At 37.5% G+C, this 27,892-nt stretch overlaps 1 protein-coding gene across 1 annotated transcript in view; it reads right to left on the reverse strand.

Moving 5' to 3' along the window:
- Window positions 1-27,892, reverse strand: part of POU2F1 (POU class 2 homeobox 1) — a 187,635-nt gene that overhangs the window by 131,977 nt on the left and 27,766 nt on the right. The window lies entirely within an intron of this gene.

Below are 27,892 nucleotides of genomic sequence, written 5' to 3' on the forward strand. Positions count from 1 at the left end.
AATAGGTAACTACCTATTTAAAATGAATACCTGCCTCATAGACCCACATATCCTATAGAAATTTATCAGAAATGGTAAATTCCAGGCAATACCGAAAAGACCTAGAAGGAAAGAAGAGGAAAGGAAGATATTAGGAAAAGGAATTAACTAAAATATCCAAGTGGATTTCTGTTTCCAGTTTTATAGTCAGATTATTCATAGTTTCTTTCTCTACTCAGACATAATAAAACTCCTTAAACTTTACCTAAAGCAACAGAGTGAGAAGCAATGGATTAACAGCAAAATTATTACATGCTTGAGATCAGAGCTTTAATAACTAAGGGCAAGAATGGGTACATAAATAAAAAGTAGTCAAAAAGTTCTGCAAAAACCTTTTAATGTGAGTAAAGAAACACACACAAAAAAGAAAATATCAACGTTATTACTCTTCAAATATCATAAAGAATAAGAAAGCCTAGTTGGGGAAAATCACATTTTCAGTTAGTAACTGGTGGTCATTCAGAATAAATCAAGAATTTGCTCTACAATTACTGCCCTTGTTTTTTAACAAAGATTAATCATGAACAATATGTTCCTGGTTCAGGCTCAATTATTCAGGAAAAAAAGGAAGAAAATAAAAACACATTTATTTTAAACTATGGATTTTATCTCTTTGTCAAACTCTAATATCTTTCACTCTTACATTTTGAAATCCCTTATTTTTCTATCTTAAGCATGTGAAGCTGATAGAAGGAAAAGACCACAAGCTCAAGTTCCTGTCCATACACTACTCATAACATGGTTATCCTAGCTTTTCATATAGAAGCCTATGAGAGCTCTATATGAAAGTTACTTTCCCAACAACTGCCACTTCTACCAGGTATAATAGGGGAGGCATTAAAGGTACTGGCCTGAGGCCAAGAGAAAAAAAATTCAATTCGGCTAACAGGGCCCCAGATACCTCTTGGGCAGCTGCTCCAGATGGGACAAGCTACAAGCCTTGGCAGCTTCCATGTGGTATTAAGCCTGCGGGTGCACAGAGGGCAAGAGTTGAGGCTTGGGAACCCCTTCCTAAATTTCAGAGGATGTATGGAAACACCTGGATGTCCAGGCAGGAGTCTAGCCCTCATGCAGAACCTCCATTAGGGCAGTGTGGAGGGAAATGTGGGGTTGGAGTCCCCACTGGGGCAGTGCCTACTGGAGCTGTGACAAGAGGGCCACCGACCTCCAGACCCCAGAATGGTAGATACACTGACAGCTTGCTCTGTGTGCCTGGAAAAGCCACAAGCACTCAATGCCAGCCGGTAAAAGTAGCCAAGGGGACTGTACCCTGTAAAGCCACAGGGGCAGAGATGCCCAAGGCCCTGGGAGCTTACTCCTTGCATCAGTGCTGCCTGGATGTAAGACATAGAGTTAAAAAAGATTATTTCGGAGCTTAAGATTTAATGACTGCCCTGCTGAGTTTTGGACTTGCATGGGGCCTGTAGCTCCTGTTGATTGATTTCTCCCTTTAGGTGTATTTCTCCCTGAACAGGTGTATTTACCCAATGCCTATACCCCCGCTGTTATAACGGAAGTAACTAACTTGTTTTTGATTTTACAGGCTCATAAGCAGAAAAGACTTGCCTTGTCTCAGATAAGAATTTGGACTGTGAACTTTTGCATTAATGCTGAAATGAGTTAAGATTCTTGGGGACACAGAGAAGAGATTATTGTATTTTGCAATGTGAAGGACATGAGAGATTGGGGAGGGGCTAGCACGGAAAAATATGGTTTGGATTTGTCTCTCCACCCAAATCTCATATTAAATTGTAATTTCTGGTGTTGGATGAGGGGCCTGGAGGGAGGTGACTAGATCATGGGGGCAGTCTTTCCTCTTACTATTCTTGTGATAGTGATTGAATTCTCACAAGATCTGGTTGTTAGCCCCTCCTGTTTCTCTCTTCCTCCTGCTCTGGCCACGTAGGACCTGCTTGCTTCCCCTTTGCCTTCTGCCATGATTGTAAGTTTCCTGAAGCCTCCCAGCCATGCTTCTATAGCCTGTGGAACTGTGAGCCAATAAAATCTCTTTTCTTTATAAATTGCCCAGTCTTAGGAAATTCTTTATAGCAGTCTGAGAACTGACTAATACAGTTCTGAATTTTTTTTTTAATCCTAATGTGTAGGAATATAAGAACATTCCCAGCCAAAAAAGGGGGCACTGACCAAAAAAAAAAAAAAAAAAAAAAAGGCAATATTTACTATCTTGACATTTTGCAGAATAATGAAAACAATTCACTAAAAAAAAAAAAGCATTAATTCCTGATAAGCAAATATAAGAACACAGAAAACAAATTTATTAAATATTCCTAGTCCTACAAAAAAAAAAAGTATACTGTTAATTCTAACATACTGCAGGCAATCCTTTATTTCTATGGACAGCAAACCTGTTCTGTAAAAAATCAGAAAGTCAACATTTTAGTGTTGAAGGGACATATGGTCTTGGTCACAACTACTCAACTCTGCCATTGCAGCATAAGATCAGCTACAGATATTGCAGAGACAAATAAACAAATGGGTATGGTTATATCCCAATAAGAGTTTATGAATATTGACATTTCAATTTCATAAAGTTATGTCATGAAATATTATGCTTTTTATTTTTCACCCACTAAAAAATGCAGAAATCATTCTTAGCTCATGGGCCATACAAAAGCAGAAAACATAGATTTGACCTGAGGACCACTGTTTGCCTATTCCTACATTATTTCCAATGTTTGTGGAAATAAAAATTTATAAATGTCTATAAAAATATTTTCTTTTTTGACGGTTTACTAATTTCATCACTTCCAGTTCTAAGCCTTCCACAGAAATTTTCTGAGGTCCTCATTTCATCAGATTCCTTCCCTCCTTATACATCACTCTCCCCAGGGAACAGCTTGAATGTTTTAAATAAAAATCTACTCATGTCAGAAAAAAAATGCCACCACCCATCTCAACTTTTTATACATCCTACTTCCTTGAAATACTGTAAAGCTCCAAATCTTTGCATGCTCAATCTTTTAATAAATACAGAAGTTTGAGCAATCTTACTATGCCTTTTCTCTTTCAAACATCATTTAAATTTAATTCTACACAATGAAACCCCTGTGAAGTCTTGGCAGTTTGGGTGTCTTGTTGAAAAGAGAAGTTTTAGTCACAAATACGTTTAATGTTGAAAATCTCTCCAGTAACTGTCCAAGTGGCTTCTAAGGAAACTCAGGAAAACAGTTTTAGTTTATTGTTTTAAATTGCTTCTCTCCCACTTTCCCAGTTAGCTCTTGTTTTCTGTTTTTATTCTTTTTAAAGTTTAATATTTATTTGTTTAATAATATTACTAGGATAATAACTGAAAATGTTTTCAAGACTTGATACCTCTTTAAATCTAAAGCCACAAGGTTCTGAAATGTTAAATTATTTAAATAATTCAAACAATATTAGCATAATTCAACTTATCACGGTATAATATTTGAAATGTGTTAAATCAATACTGTCTTGGAAAGGTACAATCACGAACCTGGAAAATGTCAAGAAATAATTTATTTCATAAAGTGACCTTCTATGTGGGGAACTGTATAAATGTGTAGTCCCTCTGTAGAACTTTCAGATTAGCTTGGAGAAACATTCTGTAGTTAGTGAAAATCCATGTGGTAGGGGCAGAATTGTATTGGGCAAGAGATAGAGCATTTAACAGAGAATAAGACTTCACTCTCCATCTCTGCCTATCCACAAAGAAGTGTTTAAATGCACCCATATTAAAACTGTTCCCAGTGAATTTAGGATAACAATAACAATCAAAATGCCACAGTTCAGCAATCTGTGTTTGACTGTGAAGTGATTTCTCCTGAAGACAGATGCCACCCCAAGGAACAAAAGCAGAAAAACAATCCAATGTATGACCAGCGGCAGAGGCAAAAGCAAGAAAATACTAGAACTACAAGTCTGACTCTCCCTCTCTCTCTCCCTCCCTCCCTCCCTCTCTCCCTTCCCCACTTCCCTCCCCTCTGAGATTTCTGGCTACGTCTTTGGAACATCCTGCACAGACAACCGAAATGGTAATTTCCTACATAATACACAGCAAGAAGCTCTTTGCCTTTTATTTTGCTGCCAAGTATATAAACCAAAGGCTTCTTGCAGATTGCTATACCCAAAAAACAAAACACCAAGGAATAGTTCCTGAAAAGCAACATTCAGGGTCCATAAAAAGTCCAAACATTTCCTTAAGTAGTTAACACACTTTTTTTTTTTTTTTTTTTAACTTCGGCTATGCTAGTCAGGTTTTAATGTAAGAAATTCTTAGGACCAAAAATGTTGAATGTGCTATATATTTTTATTTGAAGAACACATGGGAGAAAAAATAGGAATACTACAAATTTCCTCATGAAATTTTCAAAATAAAATGTTACTACTATTCCTACAAAGAAATTACTTCTTTAATCCTTTTAACATTTTTTTTTTTTTACCTCTACTAAATCACTCTATAATCCCAAAAGGGGAGACCCACAAACTCAGGGAGAGTTCAAGGTGGTCACCAAATGTTCGGTCACAAACTGACTCCATTAGTTCCACATCAGATAAAAAGAAAACACCGTCTTAAGTTCAACTCTTGCTTTTTTTTTTTTTTTTTTTTTTTTTTTTTTTTTTTTTTTTTAGACAGAGACTTGCTCTGTTGCCACGCTGGAGTACAGTGGCAGGACCTCAGCTCACTGAAACCTCCATCACCTAGATTCCTGTGTCAGCCTCCCAAATAGCTGGGATTCACAGGTGTGTACCACCACACCTGGCTAATTTTTATATTTTAGTAGAGACGAGGTTTTGCCATGTTGGCCAGGCTGATCTCCAACTCCTGACTTCAGGTGATCCACCTGCCTCAGCCTCCCAAAGTGCTGGGATTACAGGCATGAGCCACTGCACCCGGCCCAACTCTTGCTCTTTACCATATTAAAATAACACTTTTAATTTCAAAACAATACTAAAAAAGAAATGTTATTCCTTCTCCTCCTTTGTCACTCTTTTCCATCTCTCTGCCATTCCTTGCCTTTACCACAAACCACTTATTATCTGTCCAGTTACTTTCAAAGAATATAAATAAATAAAACTTTGGTCCCGATCTCCAGTCATCAACTACTACTTCTCTGCTGTAAACTAAGGAGGTCTCCAGCTATTTCAATAGACTTGCTTACCTGACAATGTTTTTCTCAATGGTTAACAGTAGGCAAGTATCTAGAACCATATGCTCCTTTGCAAACGCAACTGTCAGCATTATTAAAACAACTTTACAAGTTCATTTGTAGAAAATGAAATTTCAGTAATTTATCTCTCACATTTTAAATTTGGTTCTACTACTCTTTTTAAAAAAATTTTCCCATTTAAAGCTTGTTCGTTCTTTCTCAGTTCAATCCCAATGAAAAGTAATGCAAGACAACAAACCTACAGTCAAGCCATCTCCATGACACTGAAGAGCCAACATCCAATAAGCAGGAACAGATTAGCAAGAATTTCTGATCATTACATGAACTGCTCTCAGCAATTAAACTTATTCCCATTTGCCTATCTTGTTACACGAACAAAGAGAGAAAAACCTACGCGAATGTAAATCAAAGTTATTATTTTTAAAGTATAGAAGTTTTAAGATAACAGGGTTAAAAGACAGCATAGAAGAACAACAACAGTAAAATCTCTGGATCTCTCCACTTGCCCTGGATTCCTGGGTTGCAGCTTCTTTAACAGCTTATTTTCCCTTCTTGTGAGGTTTTACTACTTGGTGTGCATTGCTCTCCACTTCCATTTCTACCCCTGTAGGTTTTTAAAAGGAGATAAAGCAACTGTATAAGAATGCCTAAAGACATCAAAGACCCAAAGCTTCATTGGGTGTGTGTGGCATAGGAGGAAGAGGAGGAAAACGTGAGGTAATGAGGATCTACTGTATTTACCTTATGTGCGGGGCATGTGGACAAGAATAGAAACCATGTAGGGTGCACTTTTGGTCAAAAAAGAACATGGCAGCCTAATGGGAGGCCTTTGTTCTTCAAAAGGGTCTCCTTTCCCCCTTTTGTGCTTCACTTAATTCATGGCATCTGAGCTGCTCTTGAACTTGACAGACTGAGAGAAAGAAAGGGGGAGTCAGACACACAAAGAAAGGAAACGAAAAGCCTTCAAAGAGAATTCACTTGAAAAAATTAGTTCTGCCAGTTTTTTGATGAAGTTTTGGAATTTTAAGGGAGTAGGAAATAAATTTAATTTTCCCAGAAATTATAATGAATAATAAAGTAGATAAATAAGGTACAAAATATAAGTATGTCCTAAGAATTTGTTAATAGATTTTTTCCTGCTACATGTATTTCTTGAAATAATACTAAGAAAACATATGATTTTCAACAGAGTACATGAACGATAACATTCTACAAGCAGTACCAGTAGCTAAGTGATTTCCCAACTTGGAATTATGCTTGAGTTGCACTGAGGAACACCACAAAACCACCAGCACCACCTGCAGGGTAAACACAAATTAGCAGTCTACCACAACAGTATTTCAAAACCTAAGTTTTTTTAAAAAAAAGACACAGTAACTGACACTTTCACAATGAAGAATTTAAAAACGTTTTAAAGTAGTCAATAACTTCAGACAGAGAACAAAGCCCTAGGAATCTCTGGCCAATTTTAGGTATTTATGAATATAAAAACAGAACTGCAGAAAGATCCATAGCTATGTACTAATACAAAGGACTGCTTCAAAATCTTAAAAGAGTTCATTATAAGTAAGATCACTGTCTCATGGTTTTAGGTTTTTTTCCTGATTGAAAAACATTATAATACAATCAAACAATTCTGAAATATAGGAAACTATCCTACTCCAATTAGATTTAGTATTTATTCCTCCAGGTCTCTCTTCTATTCATATCTCACATATATAGTTTTGTTAGTTTATCACATGCCATACCTGCTAGCTTTTGTGTTTTGTTTTGTTTTTTTGTCCTTTTTAAAGCTTCCTCCCCGACATTTAACATATTTGACAGCTCCTTTTATATCAGTACACATTACACTTTGATTTTTTTGGTGGGGTATAGTATTTTTACTTCAAGGCTATAGTAATCATTTGTGTTCAATATACTATTAACATAGTTATTGGATTGTTTCTACTTTTTCCACTTTACAAACAAAGCTTCAAGAAACAGCACTTTTCACGTATCTTTTCTTAGTGGCGTAAAAATTTTAGTAAACAAATGGCTAGAGACAGAATTCCTAAGTGAAACAATACGAACATTTCACATGGCTAACTCCTGTAATCCCAGCACTTTGGGAGGCCAAGGTGGGCAGATCATGAGGTCAGGAGATGGAGAGCATCCCAGCAAACAAGGTGAAACCCTATCTCTACTTAAAATATATATATTTTTTTTAAATACAAAAATTAGCTGGATGTGCTGGCATGTGCCTGTAATCCCAGCTACTTGGGAGGCGGAGGCAGGAGAATCACTTGAACCTGGGAGGCAGAGACTGCAGTGAGCTGAGATTGCACCACTGCACTCCAGCCTAGGAGGCACATCAAGACTACGTCTCAAAAAAAAGAATTTTTTTAATAGTATTACTAAATTGTGCCAAAGTATCTTCCCAATATTATGTGGCAGTGACTATTTCCTCTGAACCCAGATAACAACCTTTTAAGTATCTGACATTCTGATAAATATTGATTTCGTTTTAATAATTCTAGAACATCTATCTGCACACACTTTCCTCCAAATTGAAAATATGACACACTTGGCCAGGCAGGGTGGCTCATGAGGTCAGGAGATCGACACCATCCTGGCTAACATGGTGAAACCCTGTCTCTACTAAAAATACAAAAGAGATTAGCTGGGCATGGTGGCATGCGCCTGTAGTCCCAGCTACTCGAGAGGCTGAAGCAGGAGAATGGCTTGAACCCGGGAGGCAGAGGTTGTGGTGAGCCCAGATCACACCACTGCACTCCAGCCTGGTTGAGAGAGCCAGACTCTACCTAAAAAAAAAAAATAAATAAATAAATAAATAAATAAATACATAAATAAATATATATATATATATATAATGACATACTGATGAAAAGATTTTGTAAAAGCACTACTTTCAAATCATCAATTATTATTTTATAGCCATCTCAATTTCACCTTACAATAGAATTACTACCCCACCTCATTATGCCTATCACAATACATTGAGAAAGCACTGGATATTTCCAAATCCACAATTTGGTACCAATAAGGAGATTTAAAGGGTACGCTGCAGGTCTCAAAGGCAACTATAAAAAAGGCAGGCTCTATGGCACACATTTACCTATGTAAGAAACCTGCATGTGCTGCACATGTATCCTGGAACTCAAAATAATTTTTTTTAAAAAGGTAGATTATATAAATGCAAGCTCTTTCCAAGAGAACTATTGTGAAGGTAGAGCTTTCAACTGGTTTATGTGCACGAACATGCAAGTCTGTCAGTTATGGTATATTTGTTTAAAAGTCAGTGCCGCCATTCTAATTACACCTTGTATACACAACAAGTTGTATAAGTACACAAGTCTGCGGATTTAACAATGTAGCTGTAGGCTTAGCACTGACATAAAATGAAGCTTGAACTTTAATACCTAGGGTTTCCTCAATCTCAGTACTACTGACATTTTGGGCCAGATAATTCTTTGCAGACAGGGGAGAATGACTGTGCATTGTAGGATGTTTAGCAGCATATCTGGCCTCTAATCACCAGATGCCATCAGCACATTCTTCAAGTTGTGACAATCAAAAACGTCTCCAGTCATTGCCAAATTTGGGGGGAGGTGGGGGAGGGTACGGCAGGAGATTGTCCCTGTTTGAGAACCACAACCCTAAGGGTACTCCTCAAATGAGCTGTATATACATTTTACTACTGCACGCACTGTCTCACAAGTTTGATTTTTAAAAAGATACAAATATTGTAAATACTTAAAATATTTATCAAATTTTCATTAACCTTCACCACACGCTGCTATTAGTGAATTTGATAGCATCTACATTGTTTTGGTTTAGACACAGGCTAACAAACCAGTGACTCTAAATAACCTAATTACTTAAATTACCAGGTAACAAGGACATTTCATAATGGTTTAATAGAAGAAACACTAAACTTGCGAGGCAAAAAAAACCCTTATTTTATCATTGTGAACTGTCCTGTTATTTCTATCTCTAAAATACATCTTGAATTCATTGCTTCTCTGCCTCTTCGACAATCTTTGTCTCAGCTACCATCTGTCATCTAGACTCAGAGCTTTTAAACTGTTCTCTCAGCTTCTACTCCAGACTCCACCAAACTACTCATTCAATTAGTATTTACTGAATGTCTGTTATATACAGTATTCCACATCCTGAGAATAGATCAGCAGACAACTCTCTTACAAAATTCTTTATCTGGTGAAACTTACATTCTAGTAAAGAAAGTCAGAGGACAATAAGTGGTTTGGAGAAAAATAAGGTAGGAAAGGTCTGGCAGGGATATGTCAAACACCGTGGCCAGGGGGACTCACCAGTTGTATAAAAACCTGAAGGAGGTTAGGAAGTGAACCACATGGGTATCTGTGAGAAAAACATCCCAGGCAAACAAGACAGCAAGTGTAAAGGCCCTGAGGTAGGAGCATGTCTCTGAGATTTACTCCGAGTGAAATGGGAAAGCATGGGAAGATGTGGAGCAGGAGAGACATGCTCTAACACTTTAAAGGAAAAAAACTCATAACTATCTAGAATAGGCTGTTGGTATGAGTGAGTGGGTGCCATGATAATTTTTTTTTTTTAGGGAAAAAAAGAATAGGCTGTAGGGCTGGAAGGGTGGAAGCAGAGACTAGCTAATTCATATGAGATTTATACCAGGGTAGAAACTGTGGAGGTTAAGAAGCAGCTGAATTTTTGACATATTATTAATCACAGGGATATTTTTTTAAAAACCAGATTGTGTCATTCTTCAAAAGCCCTTCAATTGCCATTTTCTTCCCAATGTACTTTACATAAACTACAAAATCCAATATGGTCTAAAAGGCTCTATATGATCCGGTGCCTCCTTACTCACCAGGTTCATCTTACTCCTCAGTACAAAACACGTTCCGGGCACACTGACCTTCAGGTCATCTAATGCCTCAAATTCCTTTCCACCTGGGGGCCTTGGTGCATACTGCTTGCTCTGCTTAGAACACCCTTCTCCACTCTTTGCCTTGCCTACATGCTCTCATGTCAGTTCTCAGCTTAAAATTCACTTCCTCTTAATCACATGGGGAAGCATTAAAAAAGGAAAAAAAACCTACTTCCTTAAAGAGACCTTTCCCGACACCACTGTAAATTAGAATTACATCCCTTCCCTATTCTCTTAAAGTACCCCAAAGTACTTTTCCTTGATAGGACACATCCAAATTTGTAACTGCAACATTGGTTTAACTATGCATAGTGGCTAATATTTGTCTCTATATACCATAGGCTATAAGGAGCAGAGACCACTTTTGTTTCACTTACCATAATAATCCAAGATTTCCACAATAGCTGGCACATAGCAATTACAAAAAATAACAAATAATAGAGCTTTCATCCCAGCTCTGCCACATTTGACCTAGTCACATCTGTTCTCAAAATCTCACCATTACCTTCCCTCCCTTTTATTCTTAAGACTCTATGAAGCTCATGAGAACTAGAGTAAATGAGACAAATAAGTAGGAAATCACAAGGAGTCTTAAAAATAGTTTGTTAGAAGCAGGGAATAATAGGAGAGATGAACAAGGACCTTGACTGTTGAGTTAAGAAATCTGGACTTTATTCAGCAGCCAAATGGAGAGGTACTGAAGGCTTTGAGCAGTAAAATACACCAATCAGAACCGTGTTTTTGGAAAATTAATCTATCTGTGGTGCATAACTCACTGAAGAGGCTAAATGCAAAAATCTGAATTAGAAGGCAATAGGTGAATAGGGGTCTGATAAGTTTTGTTGTTGTTGTTGTTGTTGTTGTTTTTAAGAGTTTTGCTCTTGTTGCAGGCTGGAGTGCAATGGCGTGATCTTGGCTCACTGCAATCTCCACCTCCTGGGTTCAAGCGATTCTCCTGTCTCAGCCTCCCGAGTAGCTGGGATTACAGGCACATGCCACCATGCCCAGCTAATTTTTGTATTTTATATATGAAAACAGGGTTTCATCACATTGGTCATGCTGATCTCAAACTCTTGACCTCCGGTGATCCACCCAGTTCAGCCTCCCAAAGTGCTGGGATTACAGGTGTGAGCCACCACACCCAGCTGACAAGTTTTTAAAAAATAGTTGGATATACAAAAATACAATTTTTCTTACGTTTTCATTAACAAAGGTTTTAAGTGTTATGTGATAACTACACTAAGCTTACATTTGTTTTAGTTATGTTTATAAAGAAAACCAAAAAATGATCCAAAATGAAAATACTTTCATTTTCTCATTCATTACTGACAAGGCAACCAGATTAATCTTCCAAAAGTATGGCTCAGATCATATTACTCAAAAAAATTCAGTGGCTCCCCACTGTCTACTGAATTAAGTCCAAACACCTTAGCCTGAAATTTAAGACTCTACATAAACTGACCCCAATTTATGTACTTTTCTCTCCTATATTCTAGCCAAATTGAACTACTTTTGCTCCAAACATGGCCAGCTTTTTCTGCCTCTACCAGACCTTGCTTCACACTGTTTTTTCTATCTTAAACACAATCCCATCCCCCTCCAACCTTAACCCACCAGGCAAAATCCTACCTTCTTTATTGAGGGCCCAGCTCCCCTGTTACTGCCACTCTAAGCATCTTTCTTCAACCCACCTCAAGTACAAAATCCACCCCAGGGACTTTGTTAACTCACCACATTCTATATTGAATGATTTTTCATATGTTTGATCTCCCCAATTAAATTATAAATAACTTCTACCTCTCTCTGTGAAACTAAGATGCTACCTATGTACACAGAAACAAGCAACTATATTTATAATTTAACTTGTTTAAGAACCTATTCCCTTTGAGGGCAGGTACTGTTTCTAATTCATCTTTTGTTTCCTGCAATTCCTTGAACAAAGTACACTGAATAAATAAGTGTTGAATAAAACACCCCAAAATTTTAAATCAAATACAAAATTTGCCCTTATCTCCAGGGTCTGATTAGTTGAGCCACACTAAAATAAAGAAGCACCAGGCATCATGGTGGGCACCTCTAGTCCAGCTATATGGGAGGTTGAGGTGGGAGGATCACTTAAGCCCAGAGCTTGAGGCTGTAGTACGCCATGATTGCACCTATGAGTAGCCACTGCACCCCAGCCTGGGCAACATAGTGAGAGCCCATCTCAAAAAAAAAAAAAAAAAAAAGGCAACATTTATTGAACACTTGCACTGTAGTTGGCTGCTGTGCTAAGATTGTAGAGATGATTAAAAATAAGTATAAAACATCATCCTTGCCCTAAAAAGCTTCCATCCAATATTCTTAGGGACACGAGACATATTTTCAAGGCAATCAGAGAAATACAAAAGTGGTATCAAACGTAATCAAGGCTGGGCACAGTGGCTCACCCCTGTAATCCTGGCTTTTGTTGAACAGGCTGGAGTGCAATGGTGCAATCTTAGCTCACTGCAACCTCCTCTGGAAGGCTGAGGCAGGCAGATGACTTGAAGTCAGGAGTTCCAGACCAGCCTGGGCAACACAGCAAAATCTCATCTCTACTGAAAACAGAAAAATTAGCCAGGCATGACGGTACATGCCTGTAATCCCAGCTACTCGAGAGGCTGAGGCATGAGAATCGCTTGAACCTGGGAAGCGAAGGTTGCAGTGGGCCAAGATCACGCCACTGCACTCCAGCCTGGGCAACAGAATGAGACTCTGTCTTAAAAAAAAAAAAAATCAAATCCTAAATTGAATATGAATTTCCAGAGAGGTGGCATAGATAACAAGTGCCATGGGAAATCGAATGGAGAGATCAAAGTTGGTTATCCTCAATGCAAAATGCTTATGAGAAGCTTCACTAGAGGGCAGGAGAGGCAGGATTATTTAAAACAATGTGTTCCCTAGATTGTGCCAACAGCGGTATCTAACCCTACAGCTTGCTTTTAAAAAGAAAAATAACCCGTGCAGAGGACCACATCTCCAACTTATATGTTCAAGCTCACTGGCCCCATTTTCTTATGCAAGAATCCTCTGCTAGTGTATACATGAAAAATCCAGAAATCTAAAGGGACAAAAAAATTTCCCAAAATAAAGAATTATTTTCTACATTTTTCCTTTCATGCAGTGGCAGGGGAGAGGAGCAGATCTCAAAGATGAACATTTTTTAAAAACCCAATTTAATTCTAAAAATAAACTCTAACTAGTCCTTATAGTGCCTGCTTGACTCATTTTAACAATTAACTCCTTACACATCAGTAATCAGACAAATTTTACATAGGTTATGGTTGACTGGGAGCCACTCTCCTGTTCAAATGTTTCAAATCACACAAGTCATTTATAAATCAAATGAGAAATACTAGAGAATAGTGGTTTAAAGTTGAGACCCTGAAGCCAGCTGGCATTGGTTCATAATCCCAGCTAAGTATTAAGTTTCCTCTGGCCTTCAGTTTACTAATTTGTAAAAGGAGTAAAAAAATACTTAATTCATAGTACTGCCAGAAAGAGCTAATTTTAATGCATCAGATACATTAAAATTTTAAGTATACTAATCTAGCATATGGTGAGCAACAAAAAAACTGCTACAGTAATTAAGAGCACAATTCAATCAAGACTACTTAGGCAAGAATACAGTAGTAAACAAAAAGTGCCAGCTTCCAAAGTGAAAACTGGACAACTTTCCTATACAGGAAATCAGCATCAAAAGAAATGTAGAACTTGTATATACATAGAAACTCTGTATGACAGAGCTTTGGCATTGCAGGAAAGCTGAGGAAAGAGAAAAATTCAACAAATCATGTAGAGAAAATTAGAAATCCGTACACTTAAACAATTAGATCCTCATACCATACACAAAGATCAATTCCAGGTAGATTAATGATCAGAAGGTAAAAAAGCAAACCTATGATAATCTGAAGATACAGAAGAGAAAGCTTTCTTTAATAACACATAAAAAGTACAAACCATAAAGGAAAAGGTTGATTAAATCCAATAGTATTAAAATTAAAAACTTTTTTCATTAAGAGTCCATTTAAAAATACAAAGACAAACCACAGACTGGGAAAAGATATCAGAACATATATAACCAATCAAAAAAGGATTAGAATTTAAAAATTCCTACAAATCAATGAAAGATGAAACAATTTTGTTTAATGAGCAAAATATTCATAAAAGAAACAATGATCAATAAGCATATGAAAAGACTTAATCTCATTAATAATAAAGAAAATACAAATTACACACTTTATGAGATGCTATTTCATGTCCAAAGAGGCAGGCAAAATTATACTATCTTGGTAAAGACGTGGTGCAATAAGAACTACAGTAGTAGTAAGAATATAAATTGATATAGTCCCTTTTACACTACCTAGTAAAGCTAAAGAGGTGCATACCCTACATACAATTCCACTCCTAGGCTTACATATGTACTGTACATTTTGTTCACACACTCTCATTTATACACACACACATCCCTTAAAACTCTAACATGTATGCACAACCAGATATATACTGGATTATTCTGAGCAGCATTCCTTGTAAGTGCCAAGAACTGGCAACAGTCAAAATGTCCATCGAAAGAAAAATGACTAAATCAACTGTGGCATATTTATTCAACAAACTACTATACAGCTGGGAAATTGAATTGTGGTAGATGATTTACTAAACTGGTTGCAATTACCCCCTTCCCTGTCTTCATGCCATTTTGCAGTGCTCCTTTGCTTCTTCTCCCATCAAGAGCTGCATCTTTCAAATCTGGGATGGTCTCGCAATAGAATGCAGTAAAAGTGATGTTACTAGCCTAAGTCTCAAAAGGTCTTATATACTTCCACTCCCTCATTTGTAACACTGCTCAGCTGCCAGGTGAACAGTATCAAGCCAGCCTCCTTCAGGATAAAACCATATGAAGCAGAAACATACTGTCTCTGCTGAAGCATCTTAGCCTACACAAAGTTCAGCCAACATAGCAGCTGATCATAGATACATGAGCAAGCCTGGTTAAGATCAGCAGAATCACCTAGCTGACCCAGTCACATGAGCAATAAAAACAGGGGTTAGCGAACTACAGCTTGTGCGCAAAATCTGGCATGTATCTATTTTTGTATGGTCCACAAACCAGGAATAGTTTTTACAGAAGAACATTTGCAATAGTTTTGGTAAGAAACACTAAACTCGGACTTCAATTAGGCAAAATGTTATCCTCCCCAAATACTCTATTCTTCTCATTAGCAGACCTGTATTACAAGAGTTTTTACTCAATTACTATTCTATTTGTTTATATTTTGAATTTTCTCAATTTAAAATACATGGAAATATGTTCTCTCTCTTGTTATATAAGTATCTACACAGTATCCTTGATTTTGCCTCTTGGCCTACAAAGCCTGAAATATTTACTATCTGGTCCTTCAAAGAAAGATCTGCCAACCTATGATTAAGAGTTTACAGAGGTTCATTATTACTGGGATTTAAGGGGGGGGGAAAAAAAGCTTACAGCGGTCCTTCTGTGTACACATATGTATACAGACACAGACACACACACACACCCCTATATCTATATCTTACTGACTGATAAGCAAACAGATTTGGCCATTAGGTATGTGCTGGATATTATTAGTAAAGAAGAAAGCAAAACAAATTAATGCAATTACAATTTTTTTTGCAATTTATCAGTGCTATGAAGGAAATATAGGATCAAGTTTGAAAATAACCAGTTGTCAAAGAATTTCTAAGGATCAAATACAGTGCAGCACATTCAGAAGGGGAAGAAACATAAAGTTGCTGATTCTTGTGTCCTTCAGTCACTCCCTCCAAAATATGGAGATGCTCATAAGCTAGAAGAAACAGCAGAAAATGAAGCAAAATGTTACCTGTTGTCACATCTGCAGTCACAATATAACTAGAGGTAAGAGCATACTCATTCATCTGGAGCTGTAACATATTGCTTAGAAGTAGGGGCAGGAGAGTCAGCTTGCCTATGTTTACATCTCAGCTGTGACACACATAATCAAAGCTTCGCTTTGGAACTTTGGACAAGTTATTTTACCTAAATCTCAAGATTCCTCTTATAAAATGGAAGTTAAAAAAAAACTACCTGTAGCCTGGGCAACAGAGTGAGACCCTGTCTCTACAGAAAATAAAATTTTTTTAAAAAATTAGCTAGGCATGATGATGCACACCTGTAGTTCCAGCTACTCAGCGGGCTGAGGAGGGAGAATCACTTGAGCTCAAGAGGTTGAAGGTGCAGTAGGCTGTGATCACACCACTGCACTCCAGCCGGGCATATACAGCGAGGCCCTATCCTTAAAAAACACCTACCTCCAAGACTTGAGCATTAAATAAGATAACACAGTTTAGCAGTGTCAGGCACAGTGTTCAGTAAATGGCCATTATTACCTCTAGTTGCCAAAGTCTTGTCTAAATAGATCCCTTAATATTCCCTATAATGCAATCACTTATAGTCTACACTTCCCATTTTCTTCAATATCCTTTTGCCTCAAATAGTTTTAACAAAAGTTTCATTTCACTTCTCAGCAAATTTCTTTACATTTGAAGCCACTATGTATGTTCAGCCCTATACGGTTCCAACATTTTCAACTGAAAATCTATGTCAGGGCTCAAAAGAAAGACATTTCGAGGGGAAAGAATTACAGTAACTGACATTAGGCCAAAATGCCATTCACCTCTCATCATTTGGACATAGGTGTATGTCTTACTGTGGTGTTCTTCCTTTTTTTAACTTTTCATAGAGCAAATAAAATAGAGCCAATTTTAAGTCATCCTTCTCATACTCACATGAGCATTTGCTGATCTTTCTGTTTAAATCAAAGAATAAGTAATGCCAATGTCAGATTTTAAAGTGAGACACCATTTGACGCCCAAAATGAGACCTGATTCCTCAGCACTACCTATTCTTGTACAAAACAATAAATGGTTCCCTGCAGGACATAGTCTACAGCTCACCTACCCAACTTAATAACAATCTTATCACCAACAGTACCTAGAGCAATAGATAGCATCAAGAAGTGGCTCTGTTGTAAATTTAAGAACGAAAGTAAAGGTCCTAGGGAGACATTTTCCACAAGCACATTCAGACAGTGAAAAGAGACAGTCACATTCAGACAGGATTTTACTGCTTTATAAGAATCTCTCTCCCTGAAGTAACTCAAAATTATGAGTGCCTCAAAATAAAGATTTGTGCAGCTATAAACAGTGCACCCAGACCCCAATATATCAACAGGCATTCACTCAGGCTCTTTGAAGCAGGAAAGTCATTGTACTGCTATATCCCAAAGAGTTTTCCAAATACAACCATGAAGGAAGAAAAAATATTATTTCCCTTAATTTAAAGGCAGTGCATCCAAAGACTATCATTTCTTAACTTTTCAGTTGGCATAAGTGAGATGTTATGGTATAAACTCACTAAGCTAAGGTCTGAGATCCGAATTCTAGTCTCAGCTGCATGACTTTCAGTTAGGCACCTAACCTCAGATATTCTCAAGTTGAAATTCAAAGTTATTTGGTGTGAATATCCTCATCAATTCTTCATCTAAAAAGTTATGTTACCTCTATCATCTAGTCTTCTGCTTCAACAATAATTATCATTTCTGTATCAGTTAGGACCCGATCCTATCAATCTCAAAGAATAGAAAACCTAACACAAAGTAAGAAGAGGAGGAGGAAGAGGGTGGGAGGGAAGGGGAGGAGGAAGAAGCAGCAACAACTCATTGTCTCAAGTAACTGGAATAGCCAAAAGTAGAGATCATATCAGACACTCAGGCAATGTCTTCACAACCTGATACTTCTCCCTTTTCCCTTTCTCTTCTCTTCTACCCCCATCACACTCGGCTTGCCTCACTTCACATTTTTTTATTCTGAGGTTTCACATGATGGCCAGATAACTTGATAACTAGAGCCACTATTATCCTTCAACAGCCCCTAGGTTTAAGCACAAAGAATCTTCCTCCTACAGCTCAAACAAAAGCAAAAGCTGTGACTGTAATGTGCCCACCTTGAACCAACATGTGACTGGGGGAACAAAATCCTGAACCCTGGAGCAAAGGTATGGACTAAAAGTGGGAAAGGAGAGTCCCTCCAAGCAAAAACACAGACGTTCTCTACACCTTCTGTTATCCAAGGTAAATGCCTCCATGCACACGACTATTTCCATGTCCTCCTCCCACCCCCATTATTTTCCTTTAAAACCTAATCATCCCCTTAAAACCCTCACCTTGAGGTTTAGCACATCATCCATATTCTTCATATAGGTGAGAAATCACTTTCTCTTCCTCATCTCCTAAATCCAGTCCGTCACCAATTCTCAACGATTCCACCTCCTTATGGTTCTTTTTCCGAATCCTCTTCCTTTCCAACTGCGGCTCCTTTAGCTCTGGCCTCTGAATCACTCTTGTATGGATTCTTGTGACTATGCCAACCCATTTCACTTTCTCCAGTCTCAGATGACTCCAATCTATGCTTCATACCATCACCTGTCATCTTTCTAAAGTTCAAGTCTATTCATACTCTCCTTTCTTCATATTCTGTAATGCATTGTTGTTTTTGGCACCATAAAAACTAACTTATTTTAAACCATCCTCATCTTGTAGTTCAATCATGCCAACAACTTGCAATTTCCAAAATGCCATAAGCTATTTCACACTTTTATCCTTTTGTTCACATTGCTTTACAGATCGGAATTACTTAGGTTCATCTATACATTGATAGGTCCCACCTACTCTAAAATGCTTGGGAGAGCAAGATTCAGCAAGGCGTTTCTACTCTTACGAAACCTTTCCTCAGGTACCTAGTAAGACTTCTTGCTTTGTGCCCACCCACACTAACCAAGAGTCATCTCTTACAGCATTTATGAAACCTTATTACATTTACCCGAGTACCTACTGAATGAGACTTGTCTCATTCCTATGGTACTCAAAAGCAAACATGCATTAGAGTCATTTGAAAAGCTCTGTAAAAATACAGATGCCTGAACTTCTACCACACCAAATATGCCAAACCAGAATCTCTTAGATTTGGGCCCAGGCATGTACACTGTGAAAAAGCTTCACAATATGATAATCTACCTAAGAAAGCCAATTCCCACTAAATATATCTGGCACTTTAAATTGTTCCTGGAAGTAGAGAAACAATAAATGTAGAATGAATGAATAGGCAAATGAATAGTAAGTCTTACATATTGCTATGAATGATAATCAACAAAAATCACCTAATGGAAGAAAATAAATGCTAACATATCATTTTCTGAGCATTCTAGCTAAATATTTTTTTCAAGACATTGGGGTAAGGGGATAGAGAAACGAACAAATGAAGAAATTACCTGAACTACCTTTTTCTCTGATAACGAGAACTAAACATTATCCTATTAAGTTCAACCGCTGAAGCCAGGGACAATAAATGTTTCTGATTATAGCATCAAGATACTCTACGGTTATGAGTCAGACTCTGCACAGTATTTGCTGATTTTTAACAATGAGTAAAATACTGCCTTTTGTATGAACATTTTATGCAGTAACAATTAAGATACATGTATGTCATGAATTAAACTTAGGCAATACACAAAGAAACAGAATTACCCCTATCTCAAAATTCAATGTAATGAATATTTTCTGCCCACCTTCAGGGACAGACTCTAGCTTAGCTGTACTAGTAAGGTAAACAAAAGGCAAGTGGCTGGCATTAGGGTGCTAAGAAACAAATATTAATACATTACAGCTAAAGCACATTAGTAACATTAATCAAACCTATATGAAATACAGTTGATTCTCCCAGATGTTTTATTTGTATTCCATCATAACCTGTAAGTCAGACTATATTCTTATTTTATAAAGATTTTTTAAAAGAAATTGAGTCATTTTCCTGGTTTGAAAGAGCAGTATGCAGTTTTCCTCTTCAAAAACTGTATAAAGTGTGAACAGACTTTAAAAAACAAAAAGTGCCACTGAAGCAATTTAATTTACCATATAATACACGAGTCTGAATTATTTTGCCCAAGGACCCAACCCAGCCAAAAGAGCTTCAATTCCACATTCTAGTCAAAAAAACCAAACCAATAAGAAATTCCTAGATGGAGCTAGAGTCTGAGTATTCCTGAAGGTGCCTCTTTGTCCTGCCTGTATTAGAAAAGCAAGGAGCAAATAGAAAAAATGAAATACGTATTTGAGCAAAGAGACATAAAAACTCTTTCCCTCAGCCAACATTTCTATTCTTTTCTCCATTGCGACAGGCAAACCTGGCACCCAATTTAAATGGGAAGTTGGGTAGGGGAACCTAAGATTTAAAAAAATTCTTTAAAAATAAAAAATTCTGGCTGGACATGGTGGCTCACGATTATAATCCCAGCACTTTGGGAGGCCAAGGCTGGCGGATCACTTGAGCTCACAAGTTCAAGACCAGCCTGGGCAACATGGTGAAACCTTGTCTCTACCAAAAATATGAAAAATGAGCCAGGAGTGGTGGTGGGCACGTGTGGTCCCACCATGAGACTGAGGTAGGAGGATCGTTTGAGCCTGGGAGACAGAGGTTGCAGGGTTGCGGTAAGCCGAGATCACCACTGCACTCCAGCCTGCACGACAGAGCAAGACCTCACATCGAAAAAGAAAGAGAAGGAAAGGAAAGAAAAAAGGAAGGAGAAGGGGAAGGCGAAGGGAAGGAAAAAGGAAAAAAAAAAGGAAAGGAAAGAGGAAAGGAAGAATTATTAACCAATTATAATCCCAAGTTCCACTCTCATTGGGAGGGAGGAATAGAAGAATAATGAATGAAACATAATAGTAGGGGAAAAAAAATGACACCTTGTTCTACAAGAAAGTTAGTAAATGATTACAGAATTCACAGAGGCTCCAAGTTTTTTTTTCTGACCCTGAAGTACAAACTCTTGGGCTGATGAAAGATAAAAACATAATTCAAACCTTCAAAAGCAAGAGCAGTAGGCTTTTCTTTGAAGTGAAGCTTTTGGGCTCTTAAGTGAAACTGTCCCTTGATAATTAAGTTTGTCCAAGTTTCACAAGTATTTCATTGGCAAATTCATCATAGCATGTTCTTTGGGCCATCTCATTTTAAAATACATATTGTAATGAACACATCGTGATAAAAGAGTATCATTTCTTAAGAACCCAAGAGTCCAATTAGATTATGTAAATCTGAATTAACTGTACACATCAATCAGTCAACAGTGTTCAAAGCTTCTGGCAAAATGTCGGCCAGCACAGTCTTTGCAAGAGAAATATTAGAAATGCTACCTTAGAGGGATATGTGCTTTCTTCCCAGTGTCATTACACATAGCATTGAAAGCTATAAACTAGTCATCCATGTTAACCTGTTATAAACAAAAAGTTCTCAAAGTCAGTTACATATTTTTCTAAAAATTAAAGATTTTCTAATGACCAGAATTACTTTAATTCATTTTACCAGTGGCACAGTTATGAACACTCTTTGGAGTCTGCAACAAAGTGAGAAGCCAGATATAACAAAAACTATACCTTAACTATAATTATTCAGAATATAGATAATAATTTGGTTGTATTCTTAAATTATCAACAATGGAGTTCAATGTGGTAGTGGTTCCCCTTCAATGAGAAAAGTAAAAAATGTTTGGGCCGGTTGTAGTAGCTCACTCATGTAATCCCAGCACTTTAAAATACTTCAACTAAGTATTTTAGTGGTAACTGCTGTTTTGTAGGCACAATCTACAAAGAACTACAAACATCTGTGCTGCTTCTTCATGAGACCTGGACTGCTGGTCAAATATACTTTCTGTTGGTCTGTTCAGATAATCCTAACAGCAGGATTAATCAACAGATGAGATATTAATTTTATTAGGTTGGCACAAAAGTAATTGCTGTTTTTGCCATTGAAAGTAATGGCAAAGGCCAGGTTTGGTGGCTCATTGCTATAATCCCAGCACTTTGGGAGGCTAAGGCAGGCAGTTCACAAGGTCAAGAGTTTGAGACCAGCCTGGATAACATGGTGAAACCCTGTCTCTACTAATAGTACAGAAAAAAATAGCTGGGCATGTTGGCACACACCTGTAATCCTAGCTACTTGGGAGGCTGAGGCAGAATTGCTTGAATCCTGGAGGCGGAGGTTGCAGTGAGCTGAGATTGAGCCACTGCACTCCAGCCTGGACCACAGAGTGAGACTCTGTCTGGGTGGCAGCAGGGGGTTGGTGTTAGGATTATAGGACAGCCTTCATTTGTAAAAGCTTCTTAAAGGGATTCTGTTATAAGTTAAAAGGTAAGAAAACACATTTTAAAACATAGGGAAACTCTAAGACCTCAGAAAAGAAACACATTTGATTTAAATAATTACAATACAAAGAAGATACTGGGGGTGATAGCTCAAACCTGTAATCCCAGCACTTTGGGAGGCCGAGGCAAGTGGATCACCTCAAGTCAGGAGTTCAAGACCAGCCTGGCCAACATGGTAAAACCCGGTCTCTACTTAAAAAAAAAAAAAAACAACCTACAATTAGTTGCGCGTGGTGGTGCACACCTGTAATCCCAGCTACTTGGGAGGTTGAGGCAGGAGAATTGCTTGAACTTTTTTGAACTTGAATTGCCAAAATTTTGCCACTGCACTACAGCCTGGGTGACAGAGTAAGGCTCTGTTTCAAAAAAAAAAAAAAAAGATAAAGAAGAAACAACAAATACAGTGAGTTGAATTATTTTACATTACCCATTATGAAACCTGTACTATCATATATTCAGTGATGACAAAAATGATATGGTGTTTTCATCTGCTTTGTAAAGCCTAATACGTAAAGAAACCAAAACATAGCCTATATAGTCACACAAACAAGATCAGCCTGTCAGACCAGAAATTCCAAGAAGTATGAGCCCTTTAACACAAAAATGCTATTTTCCTAGTACTCAATATATAGACCATGAGGGAAAGTCAAAGTAAAAACTTCCCAATAATATACTAAAACTACCTCTCCAAACTAACAGTTAAGTATATTTCCCTCCATAACTCAGCAAAAATATGAGTTTGACAAATATTGGATCTAATTAGTTAAGGTACAAATGAATTCAAGATTAGCTTAATTTTATGCATGTATGTATTTATTCATTTGAGACAAGGTCTCCCTCTGTCACTCCAGGCTGGAGTGCATGGCATGATCTCAGCTCACGGCAGCCTTGACCTCCCGGGCTCAATCAATCCTCCCACCTCAGCCTCCTGAAGAGCTGGGACCACTAATTTTTCTATTTTTTGTAGAGATGGGGTTTTGCCATGTTGGGCAGGCTGTTCTCGAACTCCTGGACTCAAGCAAACCACCTGCCTTTAACTCCCAAGGTGCTGGGATTACAGGTATGAGCCACCACACCTGGCCCAAGATTAGCCTTAAAACTAAAATACTTCATGTACTACTCATATGAGACGTTCTTATAATACATCTCAGGGAAAGAAAATTTCACTATTATTACCCAAAACTGCTGTTACTTAAATTTTTACTGATCTCTTGAGGAACACAATTCTGAAACTACTAAAATAATGTCTTAATTTGTTTTTAGAATTCCAGAAAATAAAGTCTGTGTATGTGTGTTCATTTACGCTCAACTGAGCATAATTAGAGAAGGCAACAAAATTTGAAGAAATAAAGAAGAGAATGTTATTAAAATCTATTTTTAAAAACAATGTTCTGGTACATCAGAAAATCAAAATATTTAAGATATGCTGGGCCCTAACGTTTCTTCTGTTTACCAGATTCCTAGAAACTACTTTTTGGAGTCCGTTTGATCCACTTTGTTGATAAGAAAACATCTCCAGGGTTTATTAAAGGTTTAGCTATGCCAAGTTTAAAGAAAACCAACAAACCATATTGCTACCTTTGTTATCTGAATACATCAAAGTAGTATCCTTTGAGGGGAATGTCAACAATAAACAAATTCTCTCAAAACACAAGATCACTTTTTTTCTCTAACGTTCCTATGGTGACATCCTCATGAATAAAAAGCTATCAGGCATCATTTTCCATTCTTACCTAAAATTTAAACACTATAATTTAAATTGAGAACTATTTGTAACATCCTAACTATACAAAGTTAAAACAAAAAGCGAAGTAATAATAATAATAAACAAACAGCTAAACAATGTTTTCTTTCTATCTGATCCACGATGGATGTTCTCCAAAGCTCGCAGCATAATTAACAACCAGAATTAAAGATGAGAGCCCATCCATTTGTTCTTCATCTCATATTCTTTTCTCTTTTTTATTTTCTGGAAGGAAAATGCCAGAACAGATTGCCAGAATGACAGAAAAAGTCAAAATAGTGCTAATGTAAGTATTATGTTTGAAAATATACTGTAAAAAAAGACACACAAAAGAATTTGATACTATAGATAATACTCCTTTTCACTGAAGATTTTGCATTATTCTATGTAAACAATAAAATGCCAATTACAAAAATAAACACAACTCCTGTTAATAAGTGTCTACCATCTGACAACTAGAAATGGGCAAAGATAACCCCATCTTGCAAACGATGTTTTCACATTTCATTGCTCATCACAGTGCTCTACTGCACACACAAGGTCCATGCTCACTATAGGTAAATCAGCCTGAATTCTAATGACTGTAATTCACACCAATAGCCACGAGATCTTGGTCCTCCTCTAAAACTTTAAACTCTCCCAATGCTACCTCAATACTCCCAGATCTCTGACTCTTTCACCCCATTAGAGGCCTGTTCTGTAATTCATCTAGACCTCCTGCTCTTCCATTTCCTCCTAGACCATCAATTCACTCCTGTCTTCACTTCCTTCTAAATTCTCAGACCACAGGGTCCATGAATGACTTTCCTGTCAAGACTTTCCACTCCTTTGCTTCTCTGCCCTTGTTTCACATCCTAACAAAGCCCCCAATCCTAGAGGGTTGCCATCTCCATTACTACTTCTACACCTTGACCTGTCAAGCACTATTAGAAAAGCAAAAAGAAGGCATAACCCTATACTGTCTAGCAAGTTTCCTCATAAATTTCTCTTTAGAACCCAGATTTCAATGGGATGAGGTGGGAATTAAAGTTACATAGCAGAGGCAGGGAGTTGAGAGGAATTTACACTATGTTCAAAGAAATCTGGAGATAAGGGGAAGGAGAAGGCTGGTATCTAGAGAAATAAAGAAAGGAGATAAGTTTGAGAATGCTGAAGTTTAAGAGGGCTGGTTACTAGGGATACTTTGGAGATGAGAAGATAAAGGATGCCAAACATTCCTACAGAGGCCGGAAAAAAATGGATAGGATCCATTGCTTCTAATTTTAAGAAAATAATATATGTGTTTCAGTAAGAAGAATTAATTGAAACGGTGTTTTCGCCCCAGGTACTTATCTCCAGTGCAATTCAGAGTTTAACTTTTCTCATAATAAAAGCCAAAACTCTGAAATGACACAACATGTGTGGGTTAAATCCTAGTTCTACTTTCTCATCATGTGATTCTAAACAAGTTATTTCCTCTTTCTGTACATCTGTTTCCTTGTCTGCAAATTGGGGATAATTACAATACCTAATAAAGTTGTTATGAAAATAAAAGGAGTTAACACACAGAAAATACAAAGCACTTGGAATAGCAACTGGCACATAACAAGCACCGTATTAAATGTTACCTATTATTGTAGTTAAAAGACTGAAATGCTCTTAGATGCTCTTGTGTTTATTCAGTATTACAAGGAATATATTCTCCTCAACCTCCGTTATCCCAACCTAATTCCTATTATCCCTCAGCTCTGGCGATCTTCTTTGATAAGTCTTACCTGACTCTTCCTCTCCTTCCTCCCCCAACACTACTGGGTTAAATATACCTCTTCTACTACTTCCACAGCATACAGGATTTATATCCACCGCAGCATTTATCACAGGGTATTATAATTTTCAGTTAACTCATCTGTTACTGCTCCTTGCTGCCCTTTCCCTACTGAACTGTTGAGTTCTTCCAGGAGCTATCTTTTCCTTTTTTTTTTTTTTTGTTACTGCATTTTAGGTTTGGGGGTACACGTGAAGAACATGCAAGATTGTTGCAGAGATACACTCATGGCAGTGTGATTTGCTGCCTTCTTCCCCATCACCTATATCTGGCATTTCTCCCCATGCTATCTCTCCCTAATTCCCCACCCCCCCGCTGTCCCTCCCCTATTTCCCCCCAACAGACCCCAGTGTGTAGTGCTCCCCTCCCTGTGTCCGTGTGTTCTCATTGTTCAACACCCGCCTATGAGTGAGAACATGCGGTGTTTGATTTTCTGCTCTTGTGTCAGTTTGCTGAGAATGATGGTTTCCAGGTTCATCCATGTCCCTACAAAGGACACGAACTCATTGTTTTTGATGGCTGCATAATATTCCACAGTGTATATGTGCCACATTTTCCCTGTCCAGTAACAGGTTTACAAGAAAAAAACAAACAAGCCCATTCAAAAGTGGGCAAAGGATATGAACAAATACTTTACAAAAGAAGACATACATGAGGCCAACCAACATGAAAAAATGCTCATCATCACTGGTCATCAGAGAAATGCAAATCAAAACTACATTGAGATACCATCTCACGCCAGTCAGAATGGCAATCATTAAAAAATCCGGAGACAACAGATGCTGGAGAGGATGTGGAGAAATAGGAACACTTTTACACTGTTGGTGGGAGTGTAAATTAGTTCAACCATTGTGGAAGACAGTGTGGCGATTCCTCAAGGACCTAGAAATAGAAACTCCATTTGACCCAGCAATCCCATTACTGGGTATACATCCAAAGGATTATAAATCGTCCTACTATAAGGACACGTGCACACGAGTGTTCACTGCAGCACTGTTTACAATAGCAAAGACCTGGAATCAACCCAAATGCCCATCGAGGAGCTATCTTTTCTATTTAAAGTTCAGGGGGCTGTTAAAAATAAGTCAAGTAATGTATATAAATCAGTGTAACACAGTACCTGATGGAAATCAGACAATAAAGTGTTAGATGATTGTTTTGTGCTTTCTTGCAAAGTATAACAAAGCAAAACAATTCATCCACTAAGTTCATCTACTAACTTGCTGTCTTGTCTATCACTAATAAATGTGCTGCAGTTAAACAAGTTAAAAAAACATAACTACCCCCTGAGTTCTTAAAGAGTACTGTACTCAAAAGAATAATCACACCTCAATTTCCTGCAATTTTTTTTTTTAAATTCAGGACATTACTCACACAACTAAGTCTTTTTAAAATAAATCTGATGATGGGTTAAAAGGAGTAAAACTGCTGTATACTCTGTAAAGAAAAATATACTAACTTCCAACTACACACCTCTTTTCACAAACCAAAGGTCATTCTATTACTAGGAACAGATACTTCCCCCTCACAGGTGATGAGAAACTGACTAGTATCCATTGTTGTTTTCTCTCTCTGCATGCAACCCTAAAAGAGTTAAACACGGCAAAATTTAAACATTCAAAACCTGGATGGGTTGACTCCATTGTATAAATATTCTACCTGTACTTTTTAATATTTAAGCACACCTTTTCAAAGGTACATATGTAAAACATGTAGAAAAGCCAAGCTATGTTTGTCTCTTCCAGTAAGTTAAAAAGACATATTCCACATACCTTACTGACCAACAACAGAATTCCGACTCCAAAGTTACAATATAGAACAGTATGTACACTGGAGCATTGTATTATAGACAGAATTAAAAAAAAAAAAAGAACTATAAACAGGTCAATGTTCCAATTACTAAGACAGAAGCCTAATAAGTACTATACAGCTCAAAACCAAAACTCAAGTGGGGAT

The sequence above is a fragment of the Saimiri boliviensis genome, chromosome 19 (assembly GCF_048565385.1).
Source record: "Saimiri boliviensis isolate mSaiBol1 chromosome 19, mSaiBol1.pri, whole genome shotgun sequence".
NCBI classification, from domain to species: domain Eukaryota; kingdom Metazoa; phylum Chordata; class Mammalia; order Primates; family Cebidae; genus Saimiri; species Saimiri boliviensis.